The following is a 17,022-nucleotide window of genomic DNA, read 5'->3' as shown; positions in this document are numbered from 1 at the left end:
CACTCTCCACCCCACTCCCCCAGGGTTCAGGGTCTGGTCCCGGCAGCACCCTCCGGACCATCTGCCTTCGTGCTGACTCTTTCCTCACTGAGAGGGGCCAGGGCTGCTGGAGACTGCAGAGTCCTGCCTGGGGCCTGCAAATCCTTGTTATGGAGTTTACGTGTCCGGTTGTAGCCAGGGCTGTGACTGGGAATGGGTGTCAGTGCAAGCTGGTGGAGGAATGTGAGTTTGTGTGGGTGACTGTGACCTGGGGTACTGAGGACTCAGAGAGAGACAGTGTGGGGGGGGGGGGCGGGGGGGGACCCTGTGAACATGGGTACACATCTGTGAAAGCCAGCAAGCATGGTTGTGAATCCAGTGTGTGTGCAAGCGGGTGGTGTGTGTGTGTGTGTGCCTGTCCTGGGAAGAAAAAGCCATGTGCACCCGAGCTGACTCAGCACTTCTCTTTCCTGCCCACCCAGTTGAGCGCCTGAGCCTTTGCTCCAGGGAGCAGGCAATGCCCTCTGCCCCCTTGTTTGTGTCGTTGGCTGCCTCACCCTCACCAGCAGGAGGGGGGCAAACGTGGCACCCTGGGCCCGGTCCCAGTTAGCTGAGCTGCGTATCTTTAATCTCTAGGGATTAAAGAGGTCAGAGGCTCGTGCTATTTCCCGACCCCTCCCTGCCAGGTCCTGTCTGGAGCTCTCTGAAGTTCCTGTAGCTAAGGCCAGGCCTCTGCTCAGATGGAGGTGGCCTCTGTGGAGTAAGAAGGGGTAATGGTGTGTCACTTGCTGCACCCTGAATCCCACCTTCTTGCAGCACTGACTGCTGCTGCCTCATGCTTGGTGAGACCTGACCTATGGCCTTTAATTCTTAGTGTGAGCTCTACCACCCTGAGCGGTGAGGGGTGCTGGGCTGGCCTCAGTGCGCACATCTCTCAGGGAGGTCTGCCCCTCCAGAAGTCGGAGCTCAGGATCACAGAGAGGCTGGGAAGTCAGCAGGTGGGGACAAAGCCCAAAGTCTCCCGTTGCAGGCCTTGGGGCAGCGGCCAGCCTGCGCCCTGAGCAGCTAGCCGTGCAGCAGTGCCAAGGCCCGGTCCAGTGTGGCTGCTGAACATTTGGTTCAAATCAAAGACCTCTTCCAGCCAAGAGAGGAATGCTGCCGAGTGGGATTTGGGAACGGGCCCGGCAGGGCAAACACTGCCTTAATTGAGGCCCTTCTAGACTTTTAATTACAAGCAATGTTTTCCCAAGCTTCCTAAATTGACCATGGAGACCTGCTGGTGTTAGTGTCCATGCCAGGGACAAAAAAAAAGTCGTTGTTAAAGCTTTTTCAGCAGGTTTATTTTAGCAAATGTTTTGAGGTGGAAAGGCTCACACGAAGTGGAGGCCGGAGTCATTTTTCTCAGAGGGCCAGGCACGACAGGGAGAGATCCACACCCACAGGTGTGATCAGACACACAGACAGAACACGCGCACACGGGCATCTGTCGAGAGAGGCACGTGTACAGGCGGAGGACGTGACGGTGGCGTGGCTGCGGAGGCTGTAAACACCAGGCTGGAAATCCAGCCCAAGCACCTGGGGCGCTTTAGAACTGCAAACACTGTTGGCAGCCCCGCCCGCCTGCTCCCACCTTCACCTCCTCCCACCCCTCCAGGCTGGCTGGGCCTGGGCCTGCTTCAGAGCCCCTGTGCCCTTCACCAGGCCTGTTTACAAGGCCCAGGACAGCTGCCAAAATCCCATCTATGTCCCTGTCCTTGTCTGTCTCCAGCGGACATGACTGACTTGGAAGGAAGGCATGCCCTTGTCTGTGGAAGAGGACCCAGGTTCAGCACCCAGTGGAATCCTCGGGGCACCTTTTGAGGGAAACATCTATGGCTGTTCTGGGGAGCAGCTGGTCCAGGTTACAGATGCAGAAAACAGAGGTGTCCCTGAAAAACAGACACCCTGGGAGGAAGCTCCCAAAGCACCAGCCCTGCTTGTGCGCAAGAATTGCCCGGACTCCAGGACTCCCTCAGAGCCAATCTGGATCCCCAGGCGGGGGCCTGTGTGCTGGTTTTATAGCACGGCTCACCACTGCAGCCTCAGCACTGGAAGCCTCAGCTCAGAACCTGTTTGTTTAACAGTGACTGTTCACTGCTGGGCTCTGGGAGCCCTGACAGCTGGAAAGACAGAGCAGGTGCCCCGACATGGGTGATTTTGGAAGCCCCAGAGGGTCCCTCTCTACTCTCTTTTCCTCTTTCCCTGATGTTTGTGGCCCATGTCTGTGGGCCTGGACACCCAAGCAGCCTCCAGAATCCCTCTCAGTGCTCAACAATGAGCCTATAGTAGAAATGGGAACAAGTAGGGTGCCTGGAGAGGTACGGAGGCCAGAGACAATGATGCCTGCTTCACCATTTTGCCAAGGGTCCCCTTGAGTGTGGGCACTGCCCAGACACAGGGAGGCCAGAGGCCAGGAGCAGAGGGAGGCCGTTCCCTAGGCCCAGCCCTGCCAATCAGGGGGAGCCTTGATGGCCGTTACAGGCCGTTGCTATCGTCCCTTATCTGGGGCTCCTGGCTCTTACACCATGTCCCCAACCGCCCCTGGAGTGTGTGTGTGTGTTGAGGGGGGCCTGCTGCTCCCTCCCTAAACAGACCGTTACTTGGTTTCCGTTGTTTGGGGAGGGGGTGGGGAGCTGTCTGCTTAATTAATCATTTTAGGCCACCCTGGGAAACTCATTAAGCCACCTCTCAGGGCTGGAAGCAGGAACACAGCCCTCAAAGTTGGAACTTTTTGGTTTGCCATATCAGGGTCCAGTTTTCCTTCCACTCATGTGCACACATGTGCATGAGAGTGTGCATGTGTGTGTGTGCATGTGAGAGCAGGAGTACAAGGGAGAGTGCCTTTGTAGCTATGATTCCGTGTGTGTTTGCGTTTCTTAGATTCTGCAAGGAACTTCCCCTGATTCTTCTTAATTACCAGCCTAGAAGAAATTCAAGATGCTTAGAGCAAAGGTCAAACTCCACCTGTTTTCCCTGCACTTCATTTTCTGGCAGTTCCCACAATAGTACAGATAAGTAAAAGATTAAGGCAATCTTTTCTAATTAAAGTAATTAAAAAACGGCGATGATTGCACCTTTCATCTGAAAGGGAAAATATTTACTCATCCAACTGCAGGCCCTTAAAAGCATTCAGGAGGTCTATTTTGACAAACGGATCCTCCTCCCCTCCCCCAGCACATTCTGCTCGTCCTGGACACACACACACAAAGGCTGGCTTATTTAGCAAGCGGAGGCTTGACAGGGGCACCCTGAAAGCTGGGAGCCTCGGGCAGTTTTAAGCAAATGGACACTTCGGTTCAATCCCTGCTAGGCCCTGTTGAGAGGTTTCTGGGACCGTTGGGATTTTGATTTGACCAATCAATGTTTTATTGTTGTTCCTTCTTCCTCTCTTTCTCCTTTGGGTGGTTTCCCACCTGTCTGCTTCTGATAGCTCCACTCTACCCTCTGACCTGGCTGGGATGGAGACCTCAAAAAGGAAGAACCGGTCAGAGTCTTGGATGCAGTCCGTAACAACCATAACAACCATATATTACCTTGCTGTTTTGCACAAGCCTGTGTGCTTGACATATAAGTACTTGCTCAGTGCCAAAGGGGGCACTCTCGGGGTGTGTGGCCCAGGCCCCAAGAAGTGCAAAGTCTAACAACTGTCCTTGGCTCCCCCAGGAGAAAGCTAACTTGCATACAGGCTGCTGTAATTCACTTTGACTTTTTGAGACAAGTATAATCAGCCAGTTTCCTGGTGCATGGGGTTTGATCTCACAGATTGCAATTTTTCCCTAAGTAGGGGAGCCCCTCTGGTGATATGTGATGGTAGGGACAGAGGTACCTTACTCCAGAGAAGTGGGAGGTGTGAAGGCCAACAGAGGTGTTAATACCCAGTCCAGCAATCTGGGGAGTCCTGATCACTGTCCCATGCTGCTCTCCTCCTTCATCCCACCTATAGGGGATGCTCTGGAGCCTGTGCTGCTGGAGCTTGGAGCAGCATGGATAGGCTAATCCCCTTTGCAGGCTGTTCCTCAAATCCTCAGAATATGACATAAAAGAATATCCCAGGAACCAGTTCCAAAAACACTGGGGCCCAGCTGTCACCTGAGAAGGGCCTGGTTTGCCTCTGCCTGCCGCAGGTCAAGCTAGACAGTGTCCTCAGCATGACCTGCTGCCCTCCACTGTCCTCCCGGCAGAGGTACAGCCTCAAAGAGCCAGTATGGGCAGGTCCAGTTCTGCAGTGGACCCTGCTCTCCAGGGTGGGCTGAGCAGGGAAAAGGAATGCGGTGTGTGTACACGCATGTATACGGATGGTTGTGAGCACATGTGTGTGCTGTGTCTGGCTTGTTTGTGGATGAGCTTGCTTGGTATCAAGAACAACCTCATCGGAGCTTAGGGAAAAGCCTTTGGGGCTCTCTGTACTGCAAGCTCACCCAGTGTCAACAGCACCCGCTTTGGGCTCTGGACTGTGCAAAGCCACCCCCAAACCTCTCTCTTTCCTGGCCTTGCCTCTCGAGTCACGGCCTCTGGAGTGACAGCTCTGCCTTGTGTTACTTCTCTGCCTGATCACCCACAATGGCTCCCAGCTTTTGGAGAAAGAGATTCATCAGCACACCTAAAACATAGGGTCCCAGTGGCCCACCTCACACTCAGGGGGCTTGATTCAGGCCCGGCCTCAACCGGACTCTTCCTGCTGGTCCCAGACACCCTTTGCGAAGCTGTGAGAGCTGTGGATTCCCTCCCAGGAATCCTCCTCATCTGTGTGCACAAGGGCCCACCCCATGAAAGAGCAAACAATTGCAGGATTCCTGGGTGCCCTGAAGCCCCTACTCTGAGCCCAGGCTGAGAGCTTTTGTCCCACAGTCCCTATAAGCCAGATTTGTCACTGGGCTCTGATAGGCTGCTCCTCACCTTGTCTTCCTTCCAACATCAGTCCAACCCCTCCTTGTGGGGAAGACAGGAGGAAGCCTCCAGTGCCAGCCGCCTCCACCCAATGCTGGCTCTGCCTGAATTCTGTAGGGAACCTTCAGCACAGCCCAGGGCAGCTGCTGTTGGACCCACTCAGGGAATTGTGTCTGACCTGACCTACGCATTTGGTGGTTAGCTTGCTCTGTGGAAACAGTCCCCAGGGTACTGGAATCCTCGCTGCAAAAATAAATTCTCCCTCTGGACTTGCTTTTCTCATCTTGCTTTCTCTGCATTCTGGCTTTTTCTTTTTTCTTTCTAGGGTCCTAACCACTTGTATCTTCTTCCTTTCCTCCCACTGAGACCCAAACAAACCCGGTAAACAAACTCTCAGGCCACTCTCTTAGAGAGACAGTATGTGTTTGTTGCCATCTGGATGTCCAGTCCTGCTCAGGGGCTGCATGAGATCTGGGGGCAGATGAGCTGTGAGGTGTTAAAGATCACTCAAGAGACTCACAGGAGAAAGCTGGCCTAGAACAGTGCACCAAGAAAATTACCCTAAGAGCCCCTTCTCCTTTCCCACTCTCACCTGAAAATACAGAACGGGAGGGAACCAGTGGGGTTTCCCCGTAGCCAGGCTCCCTGAGTGGTATTGTTGAGACTATTGTCTGCTTTTGTCTACATGACCTGAAAAGGATTCCTTTTTTTTTTTTTAGACGGAGTCTCGCTCATCCAGGCTGGAGTGCAGTGGCGCGATCTTGGCTCACTACAACCTCCACCTCCCAGGTTCAAGCGATTCTCCTGCCTCAGTCTCCTGAGTAGCTGGGATTACAGGCACCCACCACCACACCCGGCTAATTTTTTGTATTTTTAGTAGAGACAAGGTTTCACCATGTTGACCAGGCTGGTCTCGAACTCCTGACCTCAGGTGATCCGCCCTCCTCGGCCTCCCAAAATGCTAGGATTACAGGTGTGAGCCACCATGCCCAGCCAGGATTCCTTTCTTCTTAAGTGTAATTTTAAAAACATATTTTCATGTCAGCCTCCTCCCCGTCCACCCCACTGGGTGAACACATCTCTGAAGTGACCATATCAAACAGAGGCAATGTGAGGAGAGGGATAGATCTAGCTTACACATCACTTTCCTGGAACTTGGTGACTTTGTGCCTTGGAAGAACTCTGCTCTTAATTTGTCATTGTGTGTGTGTTGCTGGCTTGGTGAGTGGAAGTCACTGGGGGGGCAGGGGAAGTGTGTGCGTGCTCTTGAGTGTGCATGTGTGAGCATGCGTCTGCACCGGTGCCAGGCAGCTGCCTGGAGGGTCTCTGCCCGGGACAGGGTTCTCCACTATGCTGAGCATGTGGACAAGCTGCGGATGCCACTCACTTCTCATCTGAGTGGTCTGAATGAAAAGACTGGCATCTATCTCCCGGAGAGTGGGGCTGTGCTCATTCCTATTGCTCAACTGGCAGAGCAGCCACAGGGCCCAGCCCAGGGACAGACAGCATCCAGGCCAGGGCTTCCTGGGGATCCTGTGAAGATTCAGGTTCCTTTGCAGTAGGTCAGCAGAGGCTGAGATTCTGCATTTGTAACCTGCTTCCTGGTGGGGAGCTGAGCAGCTGCTTTCCAACTTATGATCTGGGCAGTGAGGCAGGAGAGAGGTGGCATGGTGGTCCTTTTGCCCACTGAGAAGGGAGGGCTGCCTCTGCCGCTGCCCCTTCCCTGTCCCCTGCACTGGGGGTGGCCGCTGCCAGGCACAGGTACCGCCCTCAAGGGACAACAGCTGACAACTTCTAAACCAGGGCTCTGTGGAACAAACCTACACCTAATGAAGGTGGTTTTTCCCCTTTAAGAGAATACATTCCTCAGCAGGATAGTGGCCCCAGGCTCTCTCCCACTACCACTTGGAAGCCAGGCAGAAAAATTGCCTGGTGGGCAGGATTACAGGATTAGTCAGCTCTCCCAAAACAGACCCACAGGCTCTTAGGTGGAAATGAGTTTTGGTGTGAGCCCTTCTTTCCTGGTGACAGATGTGTTTGCTGGGCCCTCCCCTTGTCTCACTCCTCGAGTCTCGCCTCTTCCTGAGTGCTCGGAACTCCCATACTCCCTCACTCAGGCCCCGGGAATTGGGGGGAAATGGGTTTCAGTGGAAATGAGCCCTAGGATTCAAGCGTCCAGGCCCTGGGAGGAGGGTGGCACTGCTTGGACCAAGGGGCTGGCTTTACCAAACCCTCCCCATCCCTACCAAAGAGCAGCCCTGCTGAATCTACCCTGTGCTGGAGGGACCGAGCGGAGCCCAATAAGCCATGATGGTTCCAGGCCTGTCTGCTCCTGCCCCAGATTCCCATCGTCCCTCTGTCCCCACTGGGTCCTTGGGTGCCTCGGCCTCACTGAGCTGGGCCTGCCCTGCAATCTCAGAGTCTGCAGTGTGTGAGCTGGCCTGCGCCAATTCCGAGCTGGTGTTTGCCAGAAACCGAGGGACTGATGACCAGTTGCTGAGGGCAAGCCACCGTGCTGGGACACTCAGATGTCTGAGGATGTCACTGTGGATAGATCCAAGATTTGGATCTAAGCGAGGGAGGATGTCTCATAATTCTCTGCATGGGACCAGCAGTCTTGCTTGGATTTCAAAGTTCCTTGCAGAGAATCATATACTCACCGCTGGTATCCTATACAGGGGATGTTCTCCTTGGAGCATTTTTCTTTTTCTTTAGAGAAAGCTGGTAAAAGAAAATATACTTTGGTTCTTTTAATAGCCCCTATAATCCTTGGAATCAGTGTAGTCCTCCTTTCAGCTCTTTGGCTCCTCAGGAATATGGTGGGGCCCTCCTGGCGATCTGTCTCGAGGCCACGTTCTGCCACCATGTGATAGCCATGGGGGGCTGCCTGGACTGGCTCCTCTAGGCTGTTATATCCCAGGCCGTGGCCAGAAACCAGAGTCCTGAGCTCAGGGCAGATTTCAGAGCACAGTAGGCCCAAGGCCAGAGCTCTCTTGAGGCTAACGTCAGAGCTGACTGCAATCAAAGACAGGGCTGAGCTGTCAAACTTTCTCAAGGAAGGGCTGATACTTCTTTTAAGGGTACAATATCACCTGTGAACTAAATAGTTCTCATGAGTCATTGCTGGACAGAAATGTATAGATTTCCTAACTTTGGCTTGCATCAAGGCCTGTAAAAACACCCATTTCTGGGCCCTGCCTGAGAGGTTCTGATTAAACAGGAGAAGCTGAGAATTTGTATTTCGTTTCATTTTATTTTAGAGATGGGGATTTCACTCTGTCACCCAGGCTGGAGTGCAGTGGCACAGTCATAGCTCACTGCAGCCTTGAACTCTTGGGTTCAAGTGATCCTCCCACCTCAGCCTCCCAAGTGGATGGGACCACCACAGGTATGCACCACGACACCCAGCTAAGTTTTAAAAACTTTTTTCTTTTTCTTGTACAGATGAGGTCTCGCTCTGTTGCCCAGGCTGGTCCCAAACTCCTGGCCTCAAGTGCTCCTCCTGCTTGGACCTTCCAAATTGTAGGGATGATAGGTATGAACCACCACCCCCAGCCTAGAATTTGTACTTCTAACAAGTTCTCAAATGATGCCGATGCTAAAGGGGCCACACCTTAAAAACCACTGTCCTAGTGCATTTCTCCGATTTTACAGATGTGGAAACCACGGCCCAGGGAAGACGCAGCTCGAGCAAGGTCACTGGCGGGTGAGTGGTGCAGCTACAGTAAAGGCCTCCCACCCCCAGGTTAGTGAAGAGTCACTGCCCAGCCCTGCCTCATGGCCTTAAGCCCAGGGTCACACAGCTGGTAGTCAGCCCTTCTTATAGGCTGCCATGGCCCACTGGGCACTCCTTAGTGCTCAGAAGACGAGTTAGTACTGGTAGCACTGAGTTGGTGCTGGAAAAGGAAGTGGCATGTTTTGGCGTGTCCTGGCCTCCAGGCTGAAAACTGTTTATTTGGACAATTAAGAACATGGCTTCAGCTGAACCACAAAATCAGACGGAAACCTTTATCTTGGGTGGCACGTTCTTGGTTTCCTCCCATGCCCTGGCAGGCTTGTGGTATGGGGCCACACTGGCCAGGGTGGGTCTGGGAATGGTTCCAGTGGCTCTGGCCTCCACCCTGGAGAGGTCGGTTAAGTGTGTCAGGAGCAAGCCTTTGGTTGCTGTTTGTGTTGATGATGCAGATGGAAAGGGGGGCGTTGGGGGTCCCCAAGCTCTTTAAACACCTAAGGCCTCTGGGGTCCCTTGAGGTGAGGCTTCTTCTGCAATTGACCATAAAATTCAGTATCTGCCAGACCACCTTCCCCTATTGCAGATCTTGTCTCCAATGATCTACCCTCCTCCCTCCAGCCAAGAAATGGGTGAGTTCACATCACCTACTCCCCATTCCAGCACCCCAGGGGGGTCCTTGGTTCTGGCACCATCTCCTTTCTGTCCCCATCCCTTTTCAGCCCCCATCCCTCTAGGGTTCTGGGCCTCTACCTCCATGAGAGGTTTGAGGGTAGACAAGTGAGATGTTTGCTTACAACCCTCCTTGAAGTTTAAGCTTCTCCCATACTAGGAATGGGGCTTGAGGCCCCAGGGCCTCGGATCCCCACTGAGGATTATGATCGAGGCCAGAGAACAAAAGCCAACAGCTTGGTGCCACTCCACTCTCCAGAACTCCCAATCAAAGCAATCAGAACAAACACCAGGAGTTGCAAAGATCCGTTCTGAGAATTTGCTATACGGTATACACCGGCTCAGTCACTTCAGCAACATGAGGGCCATAGTGGACTCAGAGAGGGGCCCCTGCCTGGTGAGAGAAAAGGACAAGCTTAGAAATAACTAGAGAAGAAACTGGAGCTGGAGAGGCAGATAAAGAGCTGTGGGGTCAGACGAGGGTGGGGTTGCTTCAGCTTTGTTCTTGGTGGCCAGCGGTGCTCATAGGAAAAACAAAACCCAAACCACAGCCTCCCCCAACACCAACCCCCAAGTAGCGCTGAAAGGAGCTGGCCCACTCGGGCCACAGCTGGTCACACTTAGCCACTGTGTTGAGACATAGTCTCATGACTGCCACTTGGGGAACGGCCACTCTGCCTCCCTGTTTGGGCTGTGCTCCCTGCCCCCCACAGACAGCAAACAGGCCTACCCGGCTCTCAGACCTTTCGGAGCTTCCATCTGTGTCCCTGTGAACATCAACAGGACTTGTTTCCAGAACCTCAGGTTTGTTTTTTTACAACTTTTATTTTAGGTTTGGGGGTACATGTGAAGGTTTTTACGTAGGTGAACTCGTGTCACGGGGGTTTGTTGTACAGATTATTTCATCACCCAGGTATTAAGCCCAGTACCCAATATTTATCTTTTCTGCTCCTCTCCCGCCTCCTACCCTCCACCCTCAAGTAAACCCCAGTGTCTGTTCAGAACCTCAGATTTGAAAATCCTACATCTTATGCTGTTTCTAAATGACTCTCATCTGCCAATCTTGTCTCCCTAGTTGCACACTATAAAAACTTCTTAGGCTGAACATGGTGGTTCACACCTGTAATCCCAACACTTTGGGAGGCTGAGGCAGGCATATCACGTGAGGTCAGGAGTTCGAGACTAGCCTGGTCAACATGGTGAAACCCTGTGTCTACTAAAAATACAAAATTAGCTGGGTGTGGTGGCGCACACCTGTAGTCCCAGCTATATGGGAGGTTAAGGCACAAGAATTGCTTGAACCCAGGAGATGGAGGCTGCAGTGAGCGAGATCACACCACTGCATTCCAGCCTTGGCGACAGTGCGAGACCCTATCTGAAAACAAAAACAAAACACCTTCTTAGGCAGGAACTGAGTCTGCTGCCAATCACAAGCTCCACCCCTCACACCCCTCCTCTCATGCCCCACCTGGATCTCAGTTGTGGCTGATGAGTGATTTTGGCAGTCACTATCTAGGCTAATGACGCTTGTCACAGAGCGTGTGTGTGTGTGTGTGTGTGTGTGTGTGTGTGTGTGTGTAACTGCAGGAGACGGCAGGAGATGGGGCACTGGAACACATCTGTACTCTATCTGCCTCAGCTGCTACCTTGGGGCACATCTTCCACCCCTGGTGCCCCCCTCACACTGGGGACAGAGCTGAGGGCCTGGGAGGCAAGAGGGTGATGTCTTCCACTGGGATGTGCCTTCCCCAGCTGCTCCGTGCACACTCTTCTGCAGATTCCAGCAAAGAAGGCAGAGGGAGGGAGCCCCAAGGGGCACAGTCAGATCCCCACTCTGTTTCTCCCTCCTGGCTCCAGACCCAATTTTAAAAGGAAGAAGCAGCAGCAAATAAAATCACTGCAGTGCTGTTAGCGCTGTTAGATGAGGAGGGCAGCCTGGGGCTGAGCTGAGGGCGTTGGGGGTCAGCAGCCCAGGGAGGTGAAAATTAAGCAAGAGTGTGAAGAATTCTGCATTGCTTCAAAATTAGTCAATTGCTTCCACATTTATACAGACGCCTAAATATGACATGGTGAGGGAGAGGGGATCAGAAACAGGATTACACAACAAACACCTGGGAGGATCCTGTGGGTTGCCCATCAGCCCCTAGGCCAGTGGCTCAGGGAGGTGACAGCACATCCCTGTCCTCCTCTGCTTTTCCCTCCCTGGTCTACTGGTCCCACCCTACCCCTGCCTGGGGCAGCCTGGAGGTTCTGAGTGGAGCAGGAGCTTTTCCCCAGGATGGGTCCTCACCCTGCCCCATTTCCTGGAGACCTTGGGAAGGTTTTCCAAGTTCCTGGCTGGGGTCCTTAAGGAATGAGGGGGACTCTCCTGCTGCGGCTTGGCTGGGAGGAGGGGAAGGAGGGACAGAGAGCCGAGGACTCTCTGGGCCCATCCCTCTCCAAGAAAGAGGAGGGAAGGGTAAAGAGAGGCTAGAAGAGGAGAGAGGCAACTGGCTCTTTCGGAAGTCTTGTCCTGTGACCTGCTCCTCAGCAGAATCCCGTGGGCCCCTCAGGCTTTGGAGAAGAGGCCAGACTTCAGGGACAGTCAGTAACAACCATCACTCTGGTTTATTGAGTGAGTGCCACACCCCAGGCACAGAGCTTAATGCTTCACACACGTGTTTCATGTAACTGTCATAACACTCTCCCCAGGTCAGAATTATTGTCCCCCTCTACAGAAGAGGAAACAATTTCAGGCCAAGGGGCTTGCTTAAGGTCACGCGGTTCTTAAGTGGCAGGGCTGGGGCTGGACAGCAAAGCCTTCTTGCCCTCTATTACCCAGCTCCGCATGACTCGCTCCAGGGGGGATGGCGCCTGCCTCATGGAGTCCAGGGCAGGCTGGGGCAGACAGACTGTCGCCGGGCCTTGCCTGTCTCTGGAGGCATTGCGGACAGCGTGACCCTGCCTCTGAAGGCTGCAGTGGCTTCCTTGAGGAGGGAAGGCCACTCCCCACGGAGTGGGGCCCATGTGCTAATCATCAGGGCAGGCCTGACTCCTCACCCGAGGTGTGAACGAGCCTGGTGTTGGGACTGGAATGAGGCACTTTAATGGACAAGTTGGAATCTGTTTGTGAGCAGCAAATTGCCCCCGTCCCTGGGGCCATTTTCCACTATAAATCTCAACTATTCGAATCTGCAGTTCCCCAGCGCTGTAGCCTTGACCAGGGCAACAGGAAGGTTATGGGAGCTCTAACAGGGCCTGGCCCCCAACAGAGGTCACAGTCCTGGCCCACCTCCCGCCCTCCTCCCCCACCATGCTTGGCACCGAGGGTCCTGCCTTCCTCCTTGAAAGCCTGCTCTGGTCTTCCAAGCCATGCATGCTCTTGATGATCCTTGGACCACCAAGCAGGCTGTTTCCTGTCTTCTGGCTGCTGGTTCTGTTGCTCCCACCACATCTGGTCAAGGGTCCCTCTCCTGCGGGTGTCATTTGTGGCCGCAGCCTCAAGGGTCACACTATGTCTGTGACTTCAGAGCTGCGTCTGTCTCTTAAGTCCTGAATTCTTTCCCATATTTCTAAGATTCTTCACCAAGGTGTCTCACAGGCACCTCAAAATCTTGCCGTCCAACCAAAACTCATCTTCTCCTGATGCCCCCACTCCCACCCCACCAACAGGTCCAGAACCTCTCTGGAATTGCCTTCAGCTCCTCCTTCTCCCTAGTCTCCTAGTAAGCCCCGAGTCCTGCGTCTCTACCCCTAGAGGCCCCATCTCCATCCTCCTTGAAATCCCAAGTCTGGAATCATTTATTGCAAGAGCCTCCTGATTGTCTGTCCCTTCCTGAAGTGTAACTCAACGTCCTGAGTGATCATCCGAAGCCAGGCCCAGAGTGTGTTTCTTCCCAACTTAAAACCCTTGGCTGGGCGTGGTGGCTCCCGCCTGTAATCCCAGCACTGTGGGAGGCTGAGGTGGGTGGATCAACTGAGGTCAGGAGTTCGAGACCAGCCTGGCAAACATGGTGAAACCCTGTCTCTACTAAAAATATAAAAAAATAGCCAAGTGTGGTGGTGGGCACCTGTAATCCCAGCTACTTGGGAGGCTGAGGCAGGAGAATCGCTTGAACCCGGGAGGCAGAGGTTGCAGTGAGCCAAGATTGCACCACTGCACTCCAGCCTGGGTGACAGAGCGAGACTGTATCAATAAACAAACAAACAAACAAAAAAACAACAAAAAAAACCCCCAAAACCCTTGAGGGCTCCCCATTGCCTCCTAAGTAAGGCCCAAACTTGTTATACAGATTCACAGTCCCCTTCTTGAATCAGCTCCCAACCTTGCTCTCCAGCATGGTGACCCCCTCTTGCTCCTGTGAACCTGTGTTGCAGCTGTTCCAGATTCAATGGCATCCCCAGCCCCACAAAGTCAGCCTTGTGCTTACTGACTACATGGTGTGGCTTTCTCACGCCTCCTGCTTGGCATGGACAGTCTTGTCTCTGCCCATCACATTCCTACCCTTCGTTCAAGACCCAGACACCAAATGCTCAAACCCAGATGGTGGTTAAGAGGATGGAATCTACAACCAGATTGACCAGGTACAAGACCCAGCTCTATTTCCTCTAGAGTTTGACCTTTTGAGAAAGTTTTGTAACCTTTCTGTGCCCAGGTTTACTCATCTGTAAAAGGAAGACAATAGTAGTAGCACCTGCTTCACTGGATATTGTGAAGATTAAGTGAGGCTGCGTGTAAAGCACTTGACACAGCATCCGGCTTGTGGTCAGCACTGTATGTCAGCTATAATACCCCAGACTGTGAAGCCTCTGCTGACTCTTCTAAAGTTTCCTCTGGGCCACATCAATCTCTCTCTTTCCTCCATACCTCAAGCATTTTCCTTGACACCAGTAGCAATCTGTACCATATCTGCCTGGTTGTGAAGTTAAGATTCTTTGATGGCAATTGGACAATTGTCCAAAACCCGTTGGATCAAACAAAGGGATTTTTTTTTTTTCTTTTAGAGACAGGGTCTATCTTGCCTAGGCTAGTCTCAAGCGATCCTCCCACCTTGGCTTTCCAAAGTGCTGGGATTAGAGGCATGAGCCACCATGCCCAGCCCAAACAAGGGGATTCTTATCATCAGCATACAGTGGGGCTTACAGCGCCTAGGGGCAGGAATGCACAGCACCTCAGGAAACCCTGGCACTGGTATCTGGAAATACTGCTTGGGTAGGGTTCTCTCTCTGAACATTCATTTAATCATTCTCTCTGTAGTCTGTGGCCTTGCAGACTTGGCTGGAATCCGCTGTTTGTGGTAGTCAAGGGTACATGCCACAGTGTGACACGGACAGATGGAATCTCCTCCTTCATCCCAGTTCAGCCCTGACCAGCCTCTCTAGGGACAGGGGCAAAGGGAGGAGTCATGTTATACAGAATGATTGCTGAGGGTGTCTCTCTTTGGGTGAAAGGGTTTATTAAGAGGAGTCTATGCCAGAGACTACAAATTGGTCCCCAGGATCTATTTCCCCGTCTTTCTCAGTAATAGAACCCCCGGGTTTTTGCTGTCCTAAATAAAGATTGCATTTCCCAGCCTTCCTGGCGATTGGCAGGGGCATGTGATTAGGTTCTGGCCAAAGCGACATTAAGGGAGGAGAATGCCCTTCTTTGCTTCCTCTGGCTAGCTGGACTCTGGAGCCAGGCTGGCAGAGTTCAAATCCTAGTCCTGCCACCTATGAGTTGAGTGACTTTGAACAAGTTACCTGACCCTTTTGTGCCAGTTTCCTTTGCAGTAAAATGTGAATAAAAAGAAAATCTACATAATAATAGATATTCTGTGAGGATTACATGAATTCATATTTGAAGAGTGAGCAGAAGGGTTCCTGGCACAAGCTCTACAAGTGTGACTGGAACGAAGACGATGATGAGGATGAAGATGAGGATGGCAAGGCTGGAGCTCAAGTGCCACACTGTGTCCTGGAGCAGAAGCCACGTGTTGAGGACAGTCTGGACCCTTAACGAGGGTTGAGCCACGACACCAGCCTGTGACTGCTTACCTCTTGAGTTTGTTTACAGGAGAAGAAAATAAACTCTCACCCTGTTTAAAACACCATCCTGTTGGCTTTTCAGTTTGTTTGTAGCCAGATCTAATCCTAACTGATACAGGAACATTGCAGGTTCAACACACATCCCTGCCCCTGCACCATGTTGTCGTTCTTTAAGGTAATGTCTCACTGTTCCTACTTGGGTTGTATATTCCTTGAGGACGGAAAAGCTTCCCACTCACAACAGGTGCCCAGAAAGTAAGTATCAAATTAATGAAAGAACAATGTGAAAATCATCCTGGTTAGGTAGACAAGGAATTCTTTGGCTAGTTGCAGAAAATCAGTGATAGTAATAACAAGATTTATCAAACATAATGGCTGGGGTGCTTTTTTTTTTTTATTTCCCCCAAGTCAGGGTCTTTCTCTGTTGCCCAAGCTGGAGGGCAGTGGTGTGATCACGTCTCACTGCACCCTTGACTTCCTGCCTCAAATGATCCTCCCATCTCAGCCTCCTGTGCACCAGCACACCCAGCTAATTTTTAAATTATTTTTATAGGAATGAGGTCTCACTATGTTGCCCAGCCTGGTCTTGAACTTCTGGACTCAATTGATCCTCCTGCCTCTGCCTTCCAAAGTGTTGGGTTGACAGGTGTGAGCCACCATGCCCAGTCCCTGGCATTCCAAGTACTTCAAGTGTATTTTATAGTTTAGCTCTCATGACAATCCTATGAAATAAGTACATTGGCCCTCTACACCTGTGGGCTATGCATCTGTGGATTCAACCAACCATGGATTGATAATACCCTATTTGAGGGAAAAAAAAAAAAAAAAGATGGTCGCATCTGTGATGAACATAAACAGACTTTTTTTTTCCTCGTCATTATCCCCTAAACAATACAGTATAACAACTATGTATATAGCATTCACATTGCAGGAAGTATAAGTGATCTAGAGATGATTTAAAATATAGGGAGGATGTGTGTAGGTAATATGAAAATACTACACCATTTTATATCAGGGACTTGGTACTGTCACATTTTGGTACCCTCAGGGGAGTGAGGGTCCTAGAACCAATCCCCCACTGACACCAAGGAATGACTGTACTCTCATCAGTTCCATTTTACAAATAAGGGAACTGGGCTTCAGAGAGATGGAGGTCAAGGTCATAGATGCAGCCAGTGGAGCCTGGCTCCAGAGCCCAGTACCTTCACAATTTTGCTGTGAAACCTTCTCAAGGGCTTTTCTCTGGTGGGCTCTTTGGAAAGGAGAGGCTGCACAAGCCAATAAGAACACAGCACGTCAGAGTGACCTTGCTTCTCTCTTGATTTTGGAGATTTGTTTGGAGGGCTGAACTTCAGGGAAACAAAGGAAATGTCAGGGTTTTCCTGAGGTCAATGGGGGTAAAGACCCAAATGGATTACGAAGCCTTCCCTGACCCCCTGGTCTACACTGACCTCCCCTGTCTTCTCTGTACTTCCATAGCCTGTCTGTTGACGTGGCTAGCAGCTGGCCCTACTGGCTAATCCCTGACAAAATTATGACATTGGTGGTGCTTGTCTCTTCCCCATCTGCCTGTTATTTGATTTTTATCTCTTATGTCCTGTTTGGGCCCTCACATGTTCTCTCAGCAAGGAAAGCTTCATTTTGAAAGATGAAAATAGAGAACACAAAACTTAATTCCCCAAAATGAAAATTTAATGGTGGGATTTCAG

General features: G+C 51.9%; 1 long non-coding RNA gene across 1 annotated transcript; it reads left to right on the top strand.

Moving 5' to 3' along the window:
- The first annotated feature begins 10,039 nt into the window (after positions 1-10,039).
- LOC115894379 lies at positions 10,040-15,296 on the top strand. The gene is made up of 3 exons (XR_004054510.1): positions 10,040-10,111; positions 13,664-13,870; positions 15,047-15,296. It is a non-coding gene; the product is annotated as an uncharacterized LOC115894379 (long non-coding RNA).
- The last annotated feature ends 1,726 nt before the right edge of the window (positions 15,297-17,022 follow it).

Source organism: Rhinopithecus roxellana, chromosome 17 (genome assembly GCF_007565055.1).
Source record: "Rhinopithecus roxellana isolate Shanxi Qingling chromosome 17, ASM756505v1, whole genome shotgun sequence".
In the NCBI taxonomy this organism is placed as follows: domain Eukaryota; kingdom Metazoa; phylum Chordata; class Mammalia; order Primates; family Cercopithecidae; genus Rhinopithecus; species Rhinopithecus roxellana.
Note: the sequence above shows the minus strand (reverse complement) of the source record. Positions and strands in the feature narration are given on the sequence as shown.